This window comes from Acanthopagrus latus, chromosome 11 (assembly GCF_904848185.1).
Source record: "Acanthopagrus latus isolate v.2019 chromosome 11, fAcaLat1.1, whole genome shotgun sequence".
NCBI classification, from domain to species: Eukaryota; Metazoa; Chordata; class Actinopteri; order Spariformes; family Sparidae; genus Acanthopagrus; species Acanthopagrus latus.
Window position 1 is genome coordinate 13499431 of NC_051049.1, and position 22777 is coordinate 13522207.

The 22777-nt window shown below is 42.5% G+C and overlaps 1 protein-coding gene across 6 annotated transcripts in view; it reads right to left on the reverse strand.

The window, feature by feature from the left end:
* The window catches only part of agbl4 (ATP/GTP binding protein-like 4), a 279730-nt gene that overhangs the window by 37284 nt on the left and 219669 nt on the right, over positions 1-22777 (reverse strand). The window lies entirely within an intron of this gene.

A 22777-nucleotide genomic window follows, 5' to 3' on the forward strand; every position in this document is an offset into this window, starting at 1 on the left:
GTCTCAGATTTATTCAGCTCATCTTTTTGCCGTGAGGCAGGGGCACCGCCAAGGCCTCCCTCACACATTCATAAAGCATCCCCCTGTCACTTAACACACCACACATTACACAGCTAAACCCATTGGGGGGGGGGGATGGGCGAGTAAGAGAGGGAGAGGAGAATTGAATCCCTGCGTAAACATCGCTAATTGTCATAAAATGGAGCCATGGTGTTTTCTTTGAACTGACAGAAACAGAAAGTTACAGAGGAGAGGATATTTACACAGACAGGTGGACGCGTGGAGACAGAGAGGATGATTGATGGAAAGACAGAGGACAGCGAGGGGGGGAGACAGAAAGACAAACAGTGAGATAGAGGTGAAGTGAGAACAAAGAATGGCAGGAAATCAGCAGAACAACACATGAAACTTTACTGGGCTCCCTCAAAGTCATCCTCTTTCGCATTCAGTGGTTCTAACCATAAACACCGACGTTGTTTTACGTGAACCCCCAAACTCACCAGAAAATGTATGTATATGTATATGTATTTCATCTCTGATAAAACTCACTGTTCATTCATTTCTGTAAACATGCAGGTGTACCTTTTTTTTTTTTAAAGCCCTCAGCATGTTGTGATAAAAATCTGTTGGGGGAAACAGTGAATACATATTTTTGTTGGCCTAGAAGTGGCACAAAACATTTTTTTTAACACTTTATAATAACTTTCACGACAGTAACAGTTATCTGACTGTTATCAAGCAAAAAATGCTTTATCAACCATTTATTAAACAATTGCAAATGTTTTTTTTTAACATCAGTGGCAACTTTATAAAAAAACATTTATTATGTGAATGATTTATGAAGCAATCTGTTGTTTGTTAACAGTGAAATAACCAGTTACTAGAAATTCTTAAATGGGCATTTAGACAGAGAAGAAAGAGGCAGGTGCGAGGTAAGAGGGGGAAGAGAGGAGATACAGCATGATACGGTTTAGGTGTCTGTTGTATCATTCAGTCATCTCTACCTCTGAAGCCTCCCTCTATATGTTCATCTCATCATCTACTCATCTCTGTACTCCCTTGCCTCTCTGTACCCGCATCCATCCTTCACTCCTTCACTTTCTCTCCGTCTCCTCGGCCATCATAGCCATCTCGGATGTGTACGCAGCTGAAGAGAGCAATCAAAAGCAGAGATGTGGTGGTCAAGTGTGTGTGTGTGTGTGTGTGTGTGTGTGTGTGTGTGTGTGTGTGTGTGTGTGAGAGAGAGAGAGAGAGAGAGAGAGAGAGAGAAAGAGAAGGCCAAGGGAGGGGATTACAATGGTCATGTCGAGACACTCCGATTGGCATCGCATCCAGACAGAAAGGGGAGGAACAGACGGAAGGAGAGAAAGGGAGAAAGAAAATTGGGAGATTCATGGAGAGAGAGAGAGAAGTGAAGAGTAAAAGAGAGACAGAGCGAGGGAAAAAGAGACAGAGAGAAGGGCGGGAGCAGAGGAAACCCTTGAGATGACAGCATGTAAATACGCCAACGGCGGGCCTCTAAAGTGGAGATGAAGAGGCGGCAGGATAAAAAGCTCTGAGCGCTGTGTGATTATGGATCAATTTGCCGCAATCAAGCCCCCTTATGGCTGGTCCCTGTGAAATGGAGAGATTTCTGCTCCTCAAGGGCAGCCGTGATGACAGTGGAGGTCACAGACGATGGGAGTGACAGAGTGACAGAGGGAGAGGAGCATCGAAGGGATGGAAAGAATGGGAAACGATCTGTCCTAAACATCAGCATTCAAACCTGCGCTGAAGGGCTTTCTAATTATGTTAATGGTGAGAGGTGGGAGAGAGATGCAGGCCTTTGGCCGTCATTTACCAGAGGAGCAGAGTGCTACCACTGTGAGCTCTGGTCCTTTAGGGTCCCATGTGAGTAGTCAAGTGGATAAACCATGACAATAATGACCTAAATGATGACTACCCAATTTTATAGAATATTAAATCCAGACATGATATTCAATTAAAGCAGCAGATTTATGTACTGCTGGCATAAACACAGCTGAGGCTTAAAGAGTGTTTCACTGCCCAGCTGACACATACTGACAGTTGTACATCACTGCAACAAGGTGAGAAGTCATCCACTGGAGGTCAGGAACAAATTCCAGGGGGCGTTAAAGGGATAGTTTGAGTTTTTTGAAGAGGGATAGAATCAAAGCTCTTATCCACACTGTGTATGTATTCCCTACAGTTGACAACCCAGTCTGGAGCACCCAGACAGATTCTTAACAATGTACTTCTGCGCATAAGGTCAGCAGTACAATGTACTTTAGTGACCTAAAAAACAGTTCTTCAAGAAACAATAACAGCTTATATTTAGAATATGTTGACAACTTTTTAACAACAACCTTGCCGTCAGTGGGCCAGTTATCTTTTGGTTTATATTTTCTCCATTGTAAACAACGTCTTGGGCTGGGCCAGGTTCTGACTAAAATTTAGAAATTATCGGGTTGGTTCGGGTTCGGTCATGTCCATTGACAGACGAAGTTCTGCTTGTTCTGTGAGCTCTGTAAAAATGTGTATGTTACCATAGATATAAAATTAGAAATGCAGTTTCCAAGTTCTTCATCTGTATGCTGTGGTTCATGAATCCTTTTCTCGTCTCCCCAGCGAGCGACACTCCGTTGTTGCAGTTCACTTTGATTTTCATTTTTTTGTTGTCTTTCCCACCCCAAAAAAAGGCCAGAAGTTTGACTCAAACAGCTGATGTGTGCAGTACTGTGGTGTGTGTAGTGCGTAGGAATACAAAAGTTCTTTGGTTGAGAAAACATAGTGCCAAAGGAAAGGGCTCTCTGAAAGCAAAGTAAAGCAGTGGAATTATTGTGAATTTAGGAACACTTACACTGATATTGATTTCTCTTGATCTCTCTTCTGACTCCATCAATAGCAGAACATTGCTCAGTTTTTAAACTAAAAGCCCCTGCTGTCTCTTCAAACTGGGTGCATGCCAGCCACTGTTTACCGTAGGTAATACACTGACTATAATAAGTAGTCTAGTTCATACAAGCCCACTTTGAAACAAACCCAGACTGTCCCTTTAATCTGCTCTTTCATATCTTAGTAAAATACATTTGGTTAAATAGCCTGAGGCATAGACAACAATGTACTGTAATACTGTATGCTACTTAAAGTGAACCATAATAAGACATAAATGTTTAATTACCTGCGGGAAGCTTTGACGCCCTCCAGTATATCAGAGGTTGTTACAACCAAGACTGAATGAGCCATTATACGTTTGAGGGTTTTTCTGCCTTACCTTGTCAAAAACATTCACTGGAGATTTTTGGAGAAATTTTTTTTTTTTTTTTAAAGAAGACATGCTATGCTAATTTTCAGGACAGCACTGTATTTAACTCCTCCCCACTATGTCCCTCGGATTGGTGAGTTCACACATGCCTGACCCAAAACCACTAACAACGGAGCGGCTGTGCTAAATCAACTTTTACATGCTAAACTAGCCACATGAATGATGCAAGTGTGTGACATGGTGACATAGCGTGATGTCATGAAGTCACAGAATTAAAGGAAGACTTACTGACAAGACGTTTCAGGAGCAGTGTTTTCTGTGGGAGAGAGGAGCTTCTGTTGGTGTTGGTAATCTTTTGTTTTTACTTTAAAGATCTTTCAAGATCTTTTATTCATCATTAACACATTTAAATACACTCAATACATTTTTATCTAGAAAAATGCGTTGAAAATAATTCTCGTGAACAGAATAACACATCCATCATGATATGACAATCAGATCTGAGGTCTAAAAATGTGGTCGCAGGCCAGAGAAGGTTGAGAAATCCAGCCTCATGACCGCAGTCTATTGTGTGAACCTCTATTCTTTGTCTAGTCTTCAGGGCCAACTTCAAGCTTTTCTTCATGCCTTTCAGAGGCGGCCTGTATCTCTTACAGTCACACACTGTTTTATGGAGCCCTGTAAGTGCCGAGCGCGCGTGATAGACAGTTGGCACAGAGGGCGAGACGGAGATTCACTGAGAGAGAGACAAAAAGGGAGCTCTGTCAAGTATCAAAAGCAATACGCCCTTTTAGCGATATGATACGGACGTCTGGCACAAAGTCAGAGGCGGGGACTGCTCAGGGTTTTAAGGCATTGGTCACAGGCCTCTCTGAAAGCCTGACTTCTCCTCTCTTGCCTTCAGAAAATGATGACAGGAGGAGAGGAACATAAAAAGGAGGGATGGCTGGTCTGCGCGCGGCATGATACAGAATCAGAGGCAGCCAGTAATAGCCTTTTTTGAAGAATGCGCCACTGAACTTTAAGGACCGTCTTGCTTGAAAGGACAAGTTACAAATAGGAAGAAAGGAGAGGGAGAAATGATTTCCCAGGGATATACCCCCCGCTGCGCTGGCCTATCGCCGCACCACAGTGTAAGAGTGTGTTTGCGCACGCATGTGTGTATAGCACATGACTATGTGTCTGGGCAGTGCAACATCCTACACATGCACATTCGCAGACTTACAGTACTACACCTACACTGGAGCACTACATGGACAAAGGGGACACAGTTTAGTGTTAAATGTCATTTGGACCAGCATTGGCTTTTTTCAGACAGAAGCAAGAGCAGTCGGACGGGCAGACAAAACTGTTATGCGGTTCTTTATTACTCCATCTCTTCCTACCTATCAATAATTTCTGAGCCACAACAATACAGCCGGGCTGAGGTAAACAACCATAGTGCATCCCAGCTTTAATAACTACAGTCACACCTCCCAGCTATGTCTTTCAATCAATTTCTCTTCCTTTCTACTCTGTTCGATTCTACCTCATCTCTCATCTCTTCCCTTTTTTCTCCCTCGCATCTCGAAGTTACTGCAGATCACTTTCAATCTGCAGCTATACAGCACACATACACGGAATATGGAAAACTTGGATGTATTCATGTATTGGTGCACGGAAGAACTGCATGTGGTGTGTGCGTGTGTGTGTGCGTGTGTGTGTGCGTGTGTGTGTCTGCGTGGTCATGTGTGCATTGCGGGCATCGGCTCGGCTCGGCGGCAGCGACAATGTCATTCGGCAGTTTAGTAACAGGCCATTACCTTGTTAATACCAGCCTAATGGGCGGTCTGCTATTTTAAAACCACGGTCATGTTTGTGCCATTAACAACCACTTAGTGCTCCACTCAGATCAACAGGCCACCGGGACACCAAAAACAATAACAGAATAACAAAGACAATTTGACAATATGTGCAGTCTCTTCATTAACACCACAAACACACAGAACCAATTGCGCTGTGCTTCAGCTCTTTTGTCCAGTTTATACTCGAGGCGGTTTCCAGATGTGGGATGATAACGAAACCTGTAGACTGAGCAAAAATAACCTACAAGGGTCAGCTTTAATTATTGATTTAATGTCAGTTTTGAATTGTATATGTCAGATAGTGAAGGTAAAATCTGCCCTTTTTCCTGCATAAAGTCGAGCTCCAACGAGCTGTTTTCTGCTAGCTGTAAAGCTGTGGGATGATCAGCTGGGTAGGGCAGCTGTTCATATATTATTATTTAAGAACATCAAGACTGAATGGTTGTGTTAGAACAAGCCCTACTTTGTCTTACACGTACACAAACATGATGAGATCAGTATCATGATTAGCAGCCTATTAGAAAGACTCTAGGTCGTCAGCAGATAGCAACGAGCACAGTCACTGATGTTCTTGTCTGCTTTGTTTAACTTTTTCAACATTTTGGGAAACAGGCTTTGCCTTGATTATGGGCCAAAACATGTAATGGTACTTATGTCAAGTTTCGGTTAATTCAGCTTTCGATAGCTGAACACTCATTAAGCAAAAACTTACTACGACAATCAAAAAAGAAGGCAGTTATTAAAACAAAAAAAAGCTGTGATCCCCAAAACAAAAGGCAGGCAAAAAAGCTGACAACACAACAGGAATAATCCAACTGGACTGCATCTCCCAGTCAGCACTGCTTATAAGTTACCAGGTAAGTTTTGTTTGAGAGCTGCCCAGCAGTCACTATCTGTAACAAAGTGAACCTATCCTGGCTAGTTTGACTTTTGCATGTGTTTAGTCACAGTAGCTCTTGATGGAATAACATACTTGGGCTTGAGGTAACAAAATAGCTCATGGGACACAGTGTTTCAGTGTTTGTGGTATATCTGAACTTCGGTAAGCGTCGAGCTAGCTGTTTTCTAGTTGCAGGGTAAGGGTTGGACTTGTTACCAGTCTCTATGTCAAGGGCTGGCTCTGGGGAGCAGATTAGCTCAATAATAGTCATAAAAATGTTGGCAAGATTATAGAAAAGTAAATCAGGCTCTGTTGTTTCTATTTGCTCCCAACAGCAGTCTTTATTGTCTCCGCTATTTCAGTTTCTGGCATTTTTATCCGTAACAGTCGAGTGTCTCATTTAAAGCAGGGCACTCTGCAGCCCTGGCTGGCTGGACAGCTCTTATAACAGGAAACAACTGTGGGACACAGTCAGCGGTGCTGTTTGAAAGAATTGTCTATTGTTACAGCTAAAGGTACTGAACACTGGTGGAAAGCAGCTTACTCAGTTGAGCAATGTATGTATATGGGTCAGAAAACACATTTACTCTGCTACAACCAAAAAAAAAAAAAAAAAACGAACTCCAGATAAAACAAAAGTACAACTAGATTTGGCAAGTATTCTATTTTCAAACAGTATCAACAAAAATCGCATTTCTCAACTGAGATATTTAAATAAATATAACAAACATGACAAACTACAGCCCCGAGGTCTGTCTAATTCCATTTCACCATCTCAAAGAGAATCTGCTTTCCATCAGAATCAGTGGCTTCTCTCTGAAGTCTGAGAGGAGGCGCTGGGTGAGAAGTCCTGCAAGGGAGGCACAGTCCGTTTCGGCGCATCAATCGTTTACAAAGACTTTGAACTCAACTGTGGGTATGTTCAGCTCTTTAGTGATTTCCAAAGCTTTCAGCAGAATATCAGGTCTAGTAATAGGTGTTTATTCATGCCATTTTTCAGTCGGATAGTCAAAATCTCCTGTCAAGCTTTTTTAAAGCAGCCTACTTTGGGACGCTGGAACGATTAGAGATTTTGATTTTGAGTTTTTTTGACTAGACATTTACTGACTGGTGGTCTAGACAGTTGTCAGCTCTAAATCCTTGATCACAGCCATCTTTGCGAAGTTAACTTAATGTGTTTGGACATAGACAAACAATCTCCAAGTCAGGTTCGGGCAATCGAAAACTATATAAAGCAGAACGCATTTGTTCATGACAAAAAACAGACTGATGTGAGATTCTTCAAGCCAATAATGCTGTTTGAGTTTGAAAACCCTGATAACGGTATATCAGCCATTATTATTTCTATTTCAGGAACACATAACCTAAATACATTTTGAGAGGGGTCTCTTGAATGTGACTTAATCAGACACATCTATATAAGCAATGGTCGGCTGACATGTTTGCACTGCTGATGAACTCTCTAACTCCAGTCATAATTAATCAAGCTGGAATCAGTCTGTCCATTCAGGGCCAACTGGTGCTAATGAGAAGACAAAATCATGAGCTGTTTTGCCTTCTGATTCAGGTGGTAGCTTAGAGCAAGATGACAGAAAAAACGTGAAATCCATGATGACTGAAAACTCGCCAAGAAGGTGGTAGGTGCATATATCAACAACAACCTCCTTTTCGGGATCCCAGGAAGCAAACAAAAATACTCAGTTTGAGAGTCGATGAAAGTCTGTTGGCCAATTAATTTAAACCTGAGTGAATCCTCCAGCATCTAATTAACAAGCTATGTAACTCTGGAGATACCTCAATAGTCCAGCCAGTGCCTTGCTCTCAGCTGTCAGAGAACGGCATTAGTATAATATGGGTAAACTATGAATTACAGACTTTTTCATCTCATTGTCAAGGGTTGGCAAGCTAATCGGCTGTTCGCTCTCAGGACGCACTAAGCCTCATCCACAGAGTAATGTTAGATATGCATGTTTACTGAATTGATTGATATTCTGCAGGTGGGACAGGAACCGCTGCTCAGAGCCAGGCTACCCTGGAAGAAAGAGTCAGGTGTAGTGCACGACCTTCTGGAGGAAAAAACACCCAGGGCCCTATTTTAACGGCATTAAACAGCAGATAATCTGGTTGCAAAGGCTTGTATTAAGACTCTTAATTAGTCATGGGTGTGTTTTAGGGTACCATAAATTCCACCAATCCACGTGTCATCTCCCATTCCCTTTAAAAGCCAGGGGCTGCAGACCTGGGTGCTATTAAACAGTAGCACTCGTCAAAAATGCTCACAGACAAAGTAATATTTTATTCACATTACGTTTAGTCTTGTCCACCAGTTTCCTTCCTCACTCTCTCCTGGAACTTACTGTCTCAGACGTTGAAATCAAATGCACCATTAAATGAGTAAACTTCTGAATGGCTTTGGGTTTGGACATTGCTGGAACTTTGGATAATATAAGTACATAACTCAAAGAAGTATATCACCAAGGTCTACTCTACATTCCAGGCCAGGCTGATACTGTATAACAGCACCTCCGGTAAAAGAAAAAAATAAAAACTTTTTCTTTTTTAGGTTTTGTTTCTGTGATTAAAAAAGGTGAAACTTCTAGGAGTTATCCATCCCCCTAATCTCCGTGTAAGTTAGCTTGAAAGGATTTAAATGCAGCGTAACACCTGCTGTTAATACGACTCCCCGATAAAGCTGACATCAAATGTCTCAGATAGCATCACTGCTTATCTCAGGAAAGTAAATGACTTCTGGAATATATGAAAAAAATGCTTTTTTTTGGGGGGGGGGGGGGGTTGTTACGGCAACATAACTGTTAAAAGAAAAAAAAACAGATGGAGGGAAGCTGGAGACAGCCAACTAATCTAAATGACTAATCTAAATGAAACCTTTCACCTAACAGCTTGAACAAATACTTTACGGCAGCTGTATTATAGCATTCATATCGCCCACTGTGTGTTTACGGAGAAAATAAACTTGTCCATCTGATGTTAAACAAGCACTGAAATAGGGATTGAGCTCGTGACTCCTGTTTGTCTCTTCCTCTTCCCACTCCTGATTGGCTCGCCTGATGCAACAACTGCACGCCGGTTGGTTTAGGATTAATGTGGTTGCCATGACAACATGCCGGCCGTAGAGCTGTGTTGGAATGGATGCGTGCGTGTGTATCGGTGTATGTGTGTGTGTATACTTTGTTTGAAGTGGCAGGCCTTTTCAACAGCTTTGATCAGGGAAATGTTTGTAGTGGGGGCAAACCTGGAGAACAAACAGGACTTCAGAGAGATTAGCGATCTGTGGAACACACACACACACACACACACACACACACACACACACACACACACACACACACACACACACACACACACACACACACGCATGCACACACACACTCACACACACGCAGATAGGCTGTCTGGAAGTCAGCTTTTCTGAATAAAGTCAGCCACGAACAGACAGACAGCTTCTCAGCTGACAATTAAACTCTTTCTATCATTCTCATGTGATGAAGATGAGGAGGAGGAGGAGGAGGAGGAGGAGGAGGGTGGGATATAAGACGTAGCCATATCTGCTGGGTGACATTCCTCCGTTCTTCCCTTCTCCTTCACACCCTTTACACTGATGTTCTTGAAGAAACAGAACAAGAACAAGTGATCTACAGTACAATTTGTGTGTGTGTGTGTGTGTGTGTGTGTGTGCGCGCGTGTGTGTGTGTGAGAGAGAGAGAGTATGTATGCCACCCCTGCCGGGCCAGTGTAAATCTATCAGTGCTGACGAGAGGCCAGGTGAGTGCTTTAGCAGCCACGGTGTGACACATGGCCCCCGTGCTCCTCCATCATGCTATACTAAGCAGTAGCATGTGTGTGTGTGTGTGTGTGTGTGTGTGTGTGTGTGTGTGTGTGTGTGTGTGTGTGTGTGAGTGCATGTATGAGAGGAGTATGAGAGGAAGAGTCAAATGTGCAAGCCAGGAGCTGTGATTCAGACAAATACACTGCACTGCCCGGGCGGCTGCCGACCCCGGCCCAGACGGACAGCGCTGGAGCTATTCTCAGAGCAACAAGCACATCACTCAGTCCCCAAGGTAGGACGATAAGTCATCCGCTAAGGTTGCAGGAGGTGTTATGTCTCTCACTGCAAGTAGTTTGGAGTTTGAAGAATGGAGGCACACGGCCGAAACAAATGGCAAATGTGCTCCTCATCTTGGTTCTACCAATCGGACAGAGTGGTAAGTCATGTTCCCAACTCCCAAACTAACACGGGCCATCAGAATGATAAAACGTTTCAACATCGTGAAGGGATCCATAAAAGGATCTCTCTCTGATCCGTCTGTCGTACACTTCACGCGCCAGAAAGAGATGGATACCGTGTTATATTTCACTTACAGTATAAGCTCAGTGGCTGTGGATACAGTGGGTTTAATTTAGGGAGGACTTATGGTAAAATGTTTAAGAACATTTCTAAATTGTGCCTCCAGAGATGACAGGTCCATTTCTGTGTGTTTGATCGGATGTCTATCAATCCGACAGCTGGAAATAGTTGGAAAAGCTTTTTTTGGTTCACACATTACATCACATAAGAGGTATTCTCAGGGTGTGAGCACTGGAGGCTTCAAGTTTTAAATATCACACTTGTGTTTGCTGATTAATCGACCAGGATTGGCTTCCAAACTATTTGTGATGTCACTAAATCACACTCGCAGCTCCAGCTCTTAAAATCAGCCTTTTTGTGAGCACAGACAACATTTTTTACTTTAAGACACGAATGCGAAAACAACCCTCTATAGAACCTGAATGATTTTACACAATGAAGCTCAAACTTTTGACAGTAGGAACAGGAAGGAACACTGACCGGAGAGGGACATTTCTCTCAAAGGGATTTAATCTAGTTTGATTTAAAAGCAGGGGGGAAAAAAATCTTATTTGTGCAAAAGAACACTGCAAAAGACAAAAAATCACAGACATAAGTGGAGAAATCTGGGGGTCTGTTCCCTGCTGTGCCGGGAGCCTGAAGAAAAGTCGAGACGCAGGAAAGTGGGGTGGTCTGTTCGTACCCTGAGAAGTAAACCCAGAGGGAGCAGATTAGAAAATGGTGATGCAATATTAATTGGTGATGGTGCGTGCCAGGGAGTGCAGGGTTGTCCGGGGCTTGTCTCCCAAAGGAAAGGCTGTCAGGAGCTGAGAAAGACAGTCCCTGACCTTGTCTGTCAGCTGGTGGAAGAGAGGAGGGCTGGGAAAGGAGACCCCCAGTCCCACTGACACCCAGATCAACACTCTGCCAGTCCATGGCAAGCCTGCTGGGACACATCCCGACAACCAGACACACGGAGTGACACAGTGAGAGAGACAGACGGAGTCAATGTGATCCCCATGGTCGAACACTGACATGAAAATAACAAAAGTGATAAATATGCTAAACTCTTGCTGGACACAGTGGTACAGCTGTGCTGGAGGAAGTTATGTCATTTCACTAATTTTTGCTTTGTAACACTTCACCCACAACACTGACGGCTGAGCGGAAGAGTGCATAGTTAGTAAGATTTGTGAGCATGCTAATATGAGGGTCCTGCTGCACAAGATTTATGATAAATTGCAACTTTATTGAGTTGAAAATACATATTCTAAATTGCCACTATCATATGTGTACTTCATGGCATGATTCATACGGGATCCAAAAATGCTTTATCTCTTGGTATTCATTGCTGTACATATGAGCTGGTCCTCTTCCATGGACTCCAACTTGGAACGCTTCTCATTTTTAGCAGCCATTGTAGAGAAGGCTGAGACAAGGGGTATTCGGTACGTTGCGATCTGCAGCCACACTGCTCACGACTGAGTCCTCCACACTGGACCTTTAAGTGATAGTTGTTGTACTTTAATCATGCTGTTTTGTAATAATTGCATGTTCAGTTTGTGCTCAACACCATGTGATCAAGGTTTTCTAGACACACATATGCAAATGAAATGAAAAAAAAAAATGTATAAGTTACTAGTAAAGTATGGGTACAAGTATGTCCAAGCACAAGTATGTGTGTATGGGTATGCCACATATAGTACAATGCAGATTTGTGTTTTTTCTTTCAATTAATGTATTATTTATTACCACGTGTTTTGGCCAGGGGCTGGTAGGCTTGACTTTAGAACTATTACGTCTACAATGTGTGTATGCACAAAAAAAGAAAGTAACTGAACAACAATACAAGTGGCACCACATGTTGACGCGCTCGTGGCGTGCACTCGCTGCAAAATAAGAGAGCAACTTTCCCCACAAAAGATCCTGACACCGGAAAAAAAAACACATAACAGATGCAGGACTTCATAATGATTTTGGATATCTTCCTTCTCCGTGGTGTGAAAACTGCGTATCAGTTAGTGTTGGTGGTTGAAGAGAGGGAGCGAACAAGGCACCATGAGCATATGGGCAAGAGCTTCATGTCATCTGGGGACACACAAACACTGGACACATGTCAGCCTCAATTAACCCTCTCCCATCTGTCTGTCTCTTTTCCTCTCACTCTTCCTTCCGCTACTCAGATCTCAACTAGGTCATGCAGTGCAGTGAATCCTGACACACAGGGCTCCACACGAAGAAAGACAACAACCGCACATTATACCTGTACAAAGACAGGAAACTTCATTTTTTTCCCCTTTGTGTTTCTCCTTTGTGTGACTCTAAATTCTTTTTATTTTTCTATGCACTTAAACCACCCCCTTACAAAACAGATCTACTGTATTAAATTATCAATGCTATGGACTTGAATAATTCAGGTTTCCCGGCACTGTGTTATGCTGACAGTGTCGTGGAGTTCCCTGACATACTGTTGAGTGTCCCTCCAGAGAGCTTGTCTAGGTGTCCCTGCTCTCAAACCTGCCACTGCAGCCGAAAGGTTAACACAGCCATGAATGTAGAGGAGGGAAACTTATGATGGTATGTGAGCGAACATATTATCTGATGAGCGCACTCTATATGTACAGCACCATCCAACGGAGAGTCAGGTAAGTTAAAACAGAAGATAAACACACCCATTTTCCTTGCCTTTCAGCCCCAGTTTGGTCTCTCGGTTAAATCCATCGCCACGTGACAGTAACATCACTTCCTCTCATCCTAAAGTAGAGCGGCTGTTGATGTGTGTGAGCCAAAGACGGAGTGAAACGTCTATTTCCTTGAGTCTGACAAACGAGGCCCTGGCTGCGCTCTGGTGTTGGCAGTTACCCATGAAAGAATGCATCACTCCAATTGGCTCTCCTGTCCTGCCTGTTACGCAGCTGCACGTTCTCCTTCCACTTGTAGCATGAACGCACTCTCTCTCTCACACACACACACACACACACACACACACACACACACGTACGTACTACAAACATAAACAGGAATTACATGTCACAGTTCCTATCCTCCACTCCTCACCAGTCTTTTCTCCTCCACCACCAACACCTCGTGTCGGATCCCTTCCTCTCCCTCTGCCTGTCGTCCCCTCTGCCTTCCCCTCTTCACCCGCCCCCCCCCCTCCCCATCTGAGATCAACACCTAGATGTGTGCAGGTGCAAGGCTGCTGGCAAACTGTCAGCTTGAGTCTCTGTTACTTAAAAACACTCACACATGCACGCGGGCGCATACACACACACACACACACACACACACACACACACACACACACACACACACACACACACACACACACACACACACACACACTCACAGCTTGGCTCCGACATAGGCGCTTCCCACTCTGTGAATTGGTCTCCACGCAGCGAGCCAGATCACACTCTCACTGTCAACACATGAAGGCAGACTAACAGCGAGTGCGCTAAAGGTTGGGAAAACACTGGCTGGGGACACAGACGGAAAATAACATGGAAGAGGAAAAAGTAAAGATGGACAAAAAAAAAACTCTCTTTGGGCAAAACACAAAAAAAGGCTTTGTTGAATAGCATTTCAAAATGAGCACTTTAAAATCTCGACAGGCTCGTGTGTCGTGGCCAAGCAGATACACGAGCCAGGGTGAACTTTTGTGTGACACATCTCTCCTTGACTTGACATCCCCGTTTCTATTACATTTTCTCGTGAAATCAAATAAAGGATAGACAAAAGTGGCACAGTAAATTATATGAAGCACTTCAAAACACGTACAGAAAGAATAAAGATGAGTGTTTAATTGTATTAGCAGCAGGGTGGATACAGTCCTCTGTTTAACAGAATTAAATTTGAGTACACAGGTTAATGCAATGACTTATGAAGAAACTGCTGATACAATAGAAACTAAAGACAAAAATGTTCTTTACTAGAAATGAGATCCACAAATTGGACTGCACAGTTTCAGTTTTAACTATAAATACTGTACTATATTTTTATTTCAAAAAATATATTGTTTTTGACAATTGGCAGAAACACTCCTTACTACCCCTTTGTATTTTTCACAACGCTAGTTTAAGGATTGATTGAGGTATCTTTACTGATTATCACATCAGATATTCAGCATTTGTTTTGTCCAACTGTCCATAAATTAAATATATTTTGAAATGTGCTGCTTTGGCTCAGATGCAATAAAGTCATCCAACAAATGTACTCTAGTTGAGTTATGGAAAGACTCAGCAAATACATAAAAATATAAGGGACCTTTTGTGGGTGTGAGTTTTGTTAATTGTTATTGTAATTAACTGTACACTTTTTTAACATAGAACTTTAAAAACACTACTAAATGCTGCAAATATGAATATCCATTTGTAATTAGATAATGTTTATTACTAGGTGTGTTTCCTCTATTAGCCTGTCTCTGTTTTGTTATATTCAGCTTCAGGCACCGACAGATCGCCCACAGTGTGGTGAGACAGAGCAGACAGACACACACTAAGAATGACCCCGTCTGTGACGATGAGAATAGACCACATAGATAAGATTAATATCAACTTTACTGATTGAAAATTAAACTACCAAAGATTAAAGATTGTGCTGATATAGTGTTAATGGTGGCTGGAAATGTAATTAGGTGTAATAAATGATTCTGTCTTCAGCAATGACACACACACACGCACAGAACCCTACACACACACACACACACACACACACACACACACACACACACACACACACACACACACACACAGACCGTGTGGTGACCTCTGGAGCTGTGAACACAGAGTTAGTGTCAGTCTGCATGGCCCAGGGTCCTCTGACAGCTCTAAACAAGACTCTCATTAACACCAGGCCATTAAAAGCGCCCGGTGGCACGGTGTGTGTATGTGTCTGTGTGTGTCTCAGGCATGGACTAGGGGGTCCAGGTTGACACTGAGGAGGGTAGACAAGTGTGAGTTTGGTCTTGAACCATAAATCCCTACAGATCTCAGAACTGCAGCATTTAGAAATACAGTGACATAGAGAGTTAAAGGTTAATGAGGAAGCATTTAAAAACACACATACTGTTTTACTCCACTGTCTTCATGTAAGTTTGTTTTTTTTGTGTTGTTGTTTCCGGAAAGCCTTTAGGAAGTCAGTTGAGACTGTATACAGATGGACAAAGCCTACTTTGAGAGCAAGTTGCGTTACATGTACTTGTGACTCCCATGTGGGTGACTGGAGTTCATGTCTCCTCTGTGGTTACACATTTTAGATTTTTACTGCTAGACTTAGTGAAATGTATTGCTATTTAAAAGAATATTTTTCCTTTTCTGTTGTAGTATAAGTAGGTTTAGGCAACAAAACCTTTGGTTAGGGTTTAGGCAACAAAACTATGTGGATAGGTTTAGGCAACAAATATACCTGGTTAATTAGAGGAAAAGGTCATGGTTTTAATCACTTTTGGTTTCACACGGGACATGGACAGCGATAATCACCCCAAAATATCACCTCCGTTTGAAGTTATAAGTGACAAGAAACCCGATGTAAGCTGACGAGAACTTTGACCAGCCATACAACACTCTGTGTAGGACGTAAGGCACTGCGCCCAAGAAAAATAGGGAGTGTTCAGAGTCTTTAGTACATCCGGGGCTACAGGAGAAACATGGCGGATGCTGTGGATAGAGAACCTGCTGCCTCTGTAGATGTAAAAGTCTGATTAGAAAGTAGCAAAAACACAGCAATGCCGTTTTTGTGGCGTTTTCTTAGCATAGCTTCCTTGACTAGCCAGCCGATGTTGTTCCATGCATATGAAGCTGAACAAAGCTAAGTTACGGATGTGTGGTATGGCGAAGAGGACGTTCTTAAACCTGGCACAGGGATGAATGCCCATGGTAACGGGAGATAGTTTCCTCAGCAGTGTGAGGCAGTTGGAGATTCATGTCTGAGCAATGGTGGGAAACAACGTCAGATACAGTTGTAAGGAAATAAGCAAATGCTGACTTGCGACAACACTGAGGAGGCACGCTGCCTCAAATTCATAAATAACAATGTCATTGTCCATCACGATGTTTAACTGTAGACATCGTCATTTGCCAATTTGGCAGACATCGCCCAACCCTACTGTGCACATCTCCAGGATATAACTAATTTGGAGCATTTCACGACAGATAAACTAACACAAATACATTCAGAGCACAGACAATGACAAACTACTTGCTATTTTGCTTTACACGGAAAAAAAGAAGCTTCTTCACCATCAAGGTGGTGTAGTCTTTTTAGAGTTGAAGAGGTGAGGAGGAAATCACAGTGTATTGAGATTCTGTTGAAGCTGAAGATGTGCAGAAAATAAGGTAAATCCTTCACTGAATTTAAATGACCACTTTCGCTCGATCAAGTTCAGGCTGCGCGTGCCGAGGAGAAGCAGCAGCATCACATCCGCTGCTGCCCGAAAGCTCCCAGACTCCCAGTTACATTTGTGAGGAAACAAGAGACTGAAACAAAAACCAATTAAGCATTTCTTATTGCTCTGTTTCTACATATTTTTACATTGATTCAGCACTCTTAGTTGCTTTTCTAAAATTACATGGTGGAGCTAACTCATCATTTTTCCATTAAACTGTGAAAAAAAAGTGAATATGTTTTTCTTTTGTAGAAAATTACTCAGCTTATCTTTGACTCACTCAAAGAAGAATATGCTACCGTACTGTTGTTGAGATTTTATTTAAGGCTTTTTACCCTCTTGCACTTTCATTTTCATCTTTATTTGCAGTCTTGTATGTTTTATGTTGATTATGTCAGATTTTCACCTTTGCTTTTATTATCCTGTGTACACAGCGCAGCCATGCAAGAGAGCCAAGTTAACTTTCACCGGTTCACCCGGTGCAAATAAGTAGAGTAAAGATTGCTGAAGGAAGTTCACTGTATTTCATGATAATACTTGGAGAATTGTTTTCTTATTAGTTGCATTTACACTTGCACAAAATATTCAGGGACTGAATGTCACCTATGTTTTCACCAAAATCTGCAGTTGTACAGTCCTCTCTTTGTTTTGTTTTTTTGCTGTCTCAAATGAAATGACTTTATTGCTTGTTTATTAGAACATGACACATATTGTATTTCATCTACATGGGTGCTCCATCAGCACAATGCATTCACTGACACAACTTTCTTCAAAAAGAAGAACCTGCAAGATTTGAGAGAAACTGCAAATTGACAATACTGATTTAATTGTGTAAGACAAACTGAGAAGGAGGAGTGAGAGTTTGCAAAGTGGCAACGTTCATCCAATGCTGGCGTGCATGTAGTCATATATGTGGGCTTGAGTGTGTGTGAGAAAGTCTTTATGAGGGGAGAGACACACACAGAGTGCAAATGTGTTTGAATGTGTGTGTGTGCGTTAGGGAGTGCATGTGCCAGTGCTGCCAGGGTTTTCTGGAAATGGTATAATTTATCACACCTAATTAATTATACTCCAACACAGAGAAGAGTTATCCTTGTCGCTCAATCGGCTCCCGACTCTGCCTCCCTCTGTCAGACGACAGGAGGAAAGACCCAGATAAACTCCCAGAGCCTGAAACGCCAAATCTTTTTTTGAAGTCTCGCTCTCTTCTCGGGCTGATTCGCCATGCCTGTTTAGCCAGCTTCACATTACCATTTAAATAAAGAGGCTAGCTAAATGACCACTGGTAGAACATAAAAAGAGAAATTAAATTGTTTTTCTGTCTCTCGGCACTTTATTCTTTTCTCTTTCTAGCTCAAGCTCCTCATCATTTTTAATATGTTTATTCTGGGGGAATGGCTGATAAAAATGCGCGGAGGAATCCAAATGCAAAACCAACTATTCATCTTTGATTACAAGGTAAATTTTAATCTCTTTAATGGAGAACAATGACTCACAAAGCTAAGCAAACTTGAAACAAGTCAGGTATGTTAATTTCCTAAGGAGAATTGATTATGATAAAAAAAACAAAAAAACAAAAAAAAAAAACAACAAAGAAGAAAATGGCACGAAGGACCTCTGGGCATAAAGTTTGTTTCAAAAATGGACCACATGATTAAAAGGGATAATGTCAAATTATAGAGCAGTATTGATAAAGTACAACAGTGGCAAATTAAAAGGCCCCTGTGGCCTGTAATGTATGTAAAAGTCTTGAGCAACAGAACTGTGCAGATAGCAATTAGTGAATCCAGAAAGGGAAATGTGAGCTGCAATCTGCGTTGAAATTTCTTCTCCTTCTCTGAGTTATAACTTTGTTAAACACACAGACATGATACAGTTAGATTCAGTGAGACTTACACATCCTGGGGATATCATTAACTCCCACGTCCATCGTTGATAAATGTCCTTAAATCCACCGTGTCAGACTTGGAAAACCCCGGTCTGAAAACATGTGGCTTAAATAGCAATTTGAGGGGGATGGATGTATACAATGACAACGTTCTCTTGCTCAGTTCCATAGATACCGACATGAATATAGTTAGATCGTTGGTGCGTGAGTGAAAACACACTCATGACATCACAAACCCATCATCGAGGAGGTGAGCAGATTGTATCGGACTCAGATTGATTGCCCTTGAAATCCAACAAAATTGCTCAGCTTGTAACAAGCTTTATTTACTACATTAAATTATCATTAAAATGCTATTAGCACAATTAGTTGATTTCCATTTTAAACAACGCATCTATGGTGAGAGAGAAGCGTAGAGGACGCACGGGGGGGGCAGAGTGAAGGAGAAAGGGGATGGAGGACAGTGGAGAACGGAGAGAAGTCAAAGTTACAAGCGGGAAGAAGCGAGCTGAGGGGAGGGAGGAGAAAAAGAAGAGACGATATATGAGGGGAGGAGAGGTGAATCAGGAAGGAGAGAGGCGACGAGAGCAGTGGGAGATGAATATTAAGCAGCTGTAGTGATTAGGTTGGTGGTGCAGAGTGGCACTGTGACAGTGACATTGGCTGCCATTGGCAGCCCCTGCCATGGTGATTCACTGGAACCTGCTTCATTTGGGCCATAATTAGCTTAAATGTTCAGAGAATGAAAAATTCATCATCGCTTTGAATCTTGTTAATTGGGAGAGCCGTCTGCATTAATAGAGGCCATTTGGAAGCTCTGTGCTTAAATATACGTGTGTGTGTGTGTGTGTTTGTGTGTGTGCGTGTGCGTGCGCGTACACAGGTACGCACGCGTGCATGCGTGTGTGTATTTAGGGTAAGTGAGCTCAGTGTTGAATCCACTTACTGGAGGGGCTGATGGATTCCAAACTTTACCAGTTTTTTTTATCATCGGAGCAGCCAAATAAGCTTCTTAAACGTGATAAGGACATCTGAATAACGCTGGAAGCGGAGAGAAAAATTTAACAGCTGCAGTCAAGCAGCATATCTTATCATACATGCAGTTAACTGACAATGCAGGGACACGCAGCTGGATGGGTACGGCTGGATAGAAATTATGGTAAGGAGCATGTGAAGAGGAGGAAATGTGCGTTTGACTGGGAGCTCATCCATGTGTATTTCTGCCTTTTCAAGACCAAAGGCAGAATTAATCACTATCAACTTATTGTCTGTTAACCCTGCAGTCACTTTTCAGATTAACACAGCAGCATAGACAGGAATATGTGAGATAATGTATGATTCATTACTGAGACATAATGAACACATTTTTTTATTTTTTTTTGCATATTTTGCACACAACTGTGTAGCTTATGTGACTTGGCTTAAAATAGAAAACAAATCTCTAAGAAAATAGACAATAAAGCGCTCCACATACAATTACACCAACCACCAATGAGATTCAATTAGTGGAGCATGAACTTCAGTCTTTTGTTACTTTCTAATTATTTACAGGGAGAAATACTGCAGGACGAGCAAAATCCTTCTGGCTCAAATGGAGACAAACTCAGTGTGTCGCATCAGTCAGTGATGGACAAACTAGACAAAACATTCACCAAGAACACAGACCGCTGAACAGCACTGTGGATGTTCTTCAACCCATTCATGCTTTCATTTCTGTGTAGTTCAAACAAACCAGTTTGTATGTTTCATATATATATATTATATTGACATTTTCACAATATGTGTTAAATACACGTTCAAATCAAATTCATGTGAGCTAACTCTCATGTCAGGAGAAGGAGGGGATGGTGGTGGCAAGACAGCTAGGTGAGACAGCTGCCAAGTGTAAGAGTATCTGTGTTTGTGGCAACACGTGCAGGTGGGCGAAAATATGTTCTTTTGTTAGCACCAACAAAGTCTTTAACCTACAGAAATGTAAAAGTTGTAACAAAAAGAAATGTAAAGTTTGAGGATATCTGTCACAGAAACATTGCCAGTGTGTATTTTGGTGATTGTGTTGTGTGCGTGCTTCTGTTGTTTCTCAGGAAACAAGAGGTCAGGAGCAGCAGCGAAGGAGGCCAGCTGGACTCAGACTGGAGCCAGATCACTGTGACTGTAGAGCAACGGGAGAGACTGGAACCTGCAATCAAGAGCCGAGTGTTGGCTTTCGACTTTTAGTTGGTGGCCAGCGTGCTGTAAGTTGTACTCAGCCTGGGTGGCTGTGATATATGGTGCGTGTTTCATATTCAGTAATAAAACATGCCACTGTGTGTCCTTCCTCTCAACCCTGTGTGTGTGCGTTTGTGTATATGCTCCTGGTAACATCAAACCTTGTTATGCGGCGGTAACATATGCACTGAGTGCACCCTCTCTGAACTTCAACTTCCAGGAGGCAACAGAAAGTGTTGTATTTCACATTCAAAACAGTAACAATGTCATAAAGAGAATGCATTACTGCCACCCATTATGCGGCGCTGCTGTGTGCACTGTGTCTGCATGAAAAGCAGAAGGTGGTCAAGATGAATCAGACAATGTTCCAAGAAGCTCCGTAAAAGCAGCAAAATGACCCCATTCATTATATTGTGTGTATGTGTGTGTGTGTGTGTGACATAAATACGATATGTCTCCCGCTATGCTGCAGTGTGTGAGGAGGACACCATGTTTATGCGACAGACAGCGAGGCTGCAGAGCTCATCCCAGTCTGGACCAGCGCAGCCCAGCCCAGCTCGACCCAGCCGGCACTAATCCATCATCACCACCACTGAATCATCGTGCTGCCAATAAAGCCAGGCGGCAATACATTACAGGCATGTGGCAGGCTTTAGCGATAATGACATTGAGAAGTCCCCTTGGGCTGTAGGAAAAGCCAGGGCGCATGACACACTTGCTTACAGAGGCAGTAATATATGGAAATGCATCAGTGTGCCAGACAGGGGAGAGGAAGGGGGGAGATGAGGGAGTAAGTACAGTTCAGTCTGTTCACAAGGAAAGAGGGAGGAAACGGCCCTCACAGTGACCACTTCCTATCAGTTTCCAGTGGTGGGGCTCATTTTCGATTCAAGCCTCTCCAAACAAGCCATCTTAAAAGCAATCGGGTGTGTCAACACCCCATTTCTGCACTCACGCAGCTGAGTTGATTTTGCAATATGGTTCGGACATGGGACACGTCAGATACAGCCATGTCAATCATCAGCAGAGGCCAGCAGCCTGGGAACTGAGTGGACAAATACAGTGGAGTGGACTGTTGGTCTCTGCAGTTCGGTTATCTTGTGGCTGACATTGAGAAAAATCTACCAGTTAATCCCCCACCTTCACTGCAGATGAACACACACGGAGTCCAAAACACACCAAAGATGAAACACAAATCTACAATGCAGCGGGAATGTGAGGGAGAGCGGGACTGATCTCTACAGCGGCAGAAGTTGACTATGAAATGATGGAAAGTTGGAGTTGGATGTGGCGTGAAAAGAGTTCACACGCCGATGTGTGTGTGGGGGAATGAGTTGTCAGGAATAACACCGGAGCTCATCTTATTGTGGCTGTCTGGAAATCTGTCCGTCTTCACGGTGTCACACTCCCAGGTGAGATGTTGTTAGAAAGTAAATTGTTACCATTGTATGCAAACTCAAACCCTAATTTCAATCTTTTGCATTTAAATTAAAGGTTTACCGAGTCACTGTGTGCCGCAAAATCTGCATTAGCCGAGGTGTCATTAAGGTTTTCAGATATCCATTCAGCATGCATGACTGTCAATTTGAAAATAAAAACTCTTTTGACATTAGTTAAGTCGTGTTCCAGTGTTAAAAAAAAAAAAAAAAAACCAACACGAAAAAAAAAACACTGTAAAGGCTTGAGGTAGATTTGCGCTCGGAGCTATTGACCAGATTGAACCCTGATTTTGTGGTTTTCAAATACACAAATTGAGGTGAAAATACTGTCTGTGGAAATGAAGTCACTACTCATTCAGAGCCCCCTGCAACTTGAGAAAATGTGTCTCAACAGTGAACAATAAGGCATGGCTGCATGGATTTACTGAAAATTTGATTCAAACTGCCTCGGTTTGTTCCTTTGATACAGGTGGTGCACTATGAAAGCAATAGTTTGACAATTTAAGGAAATACCTGTGTTTGC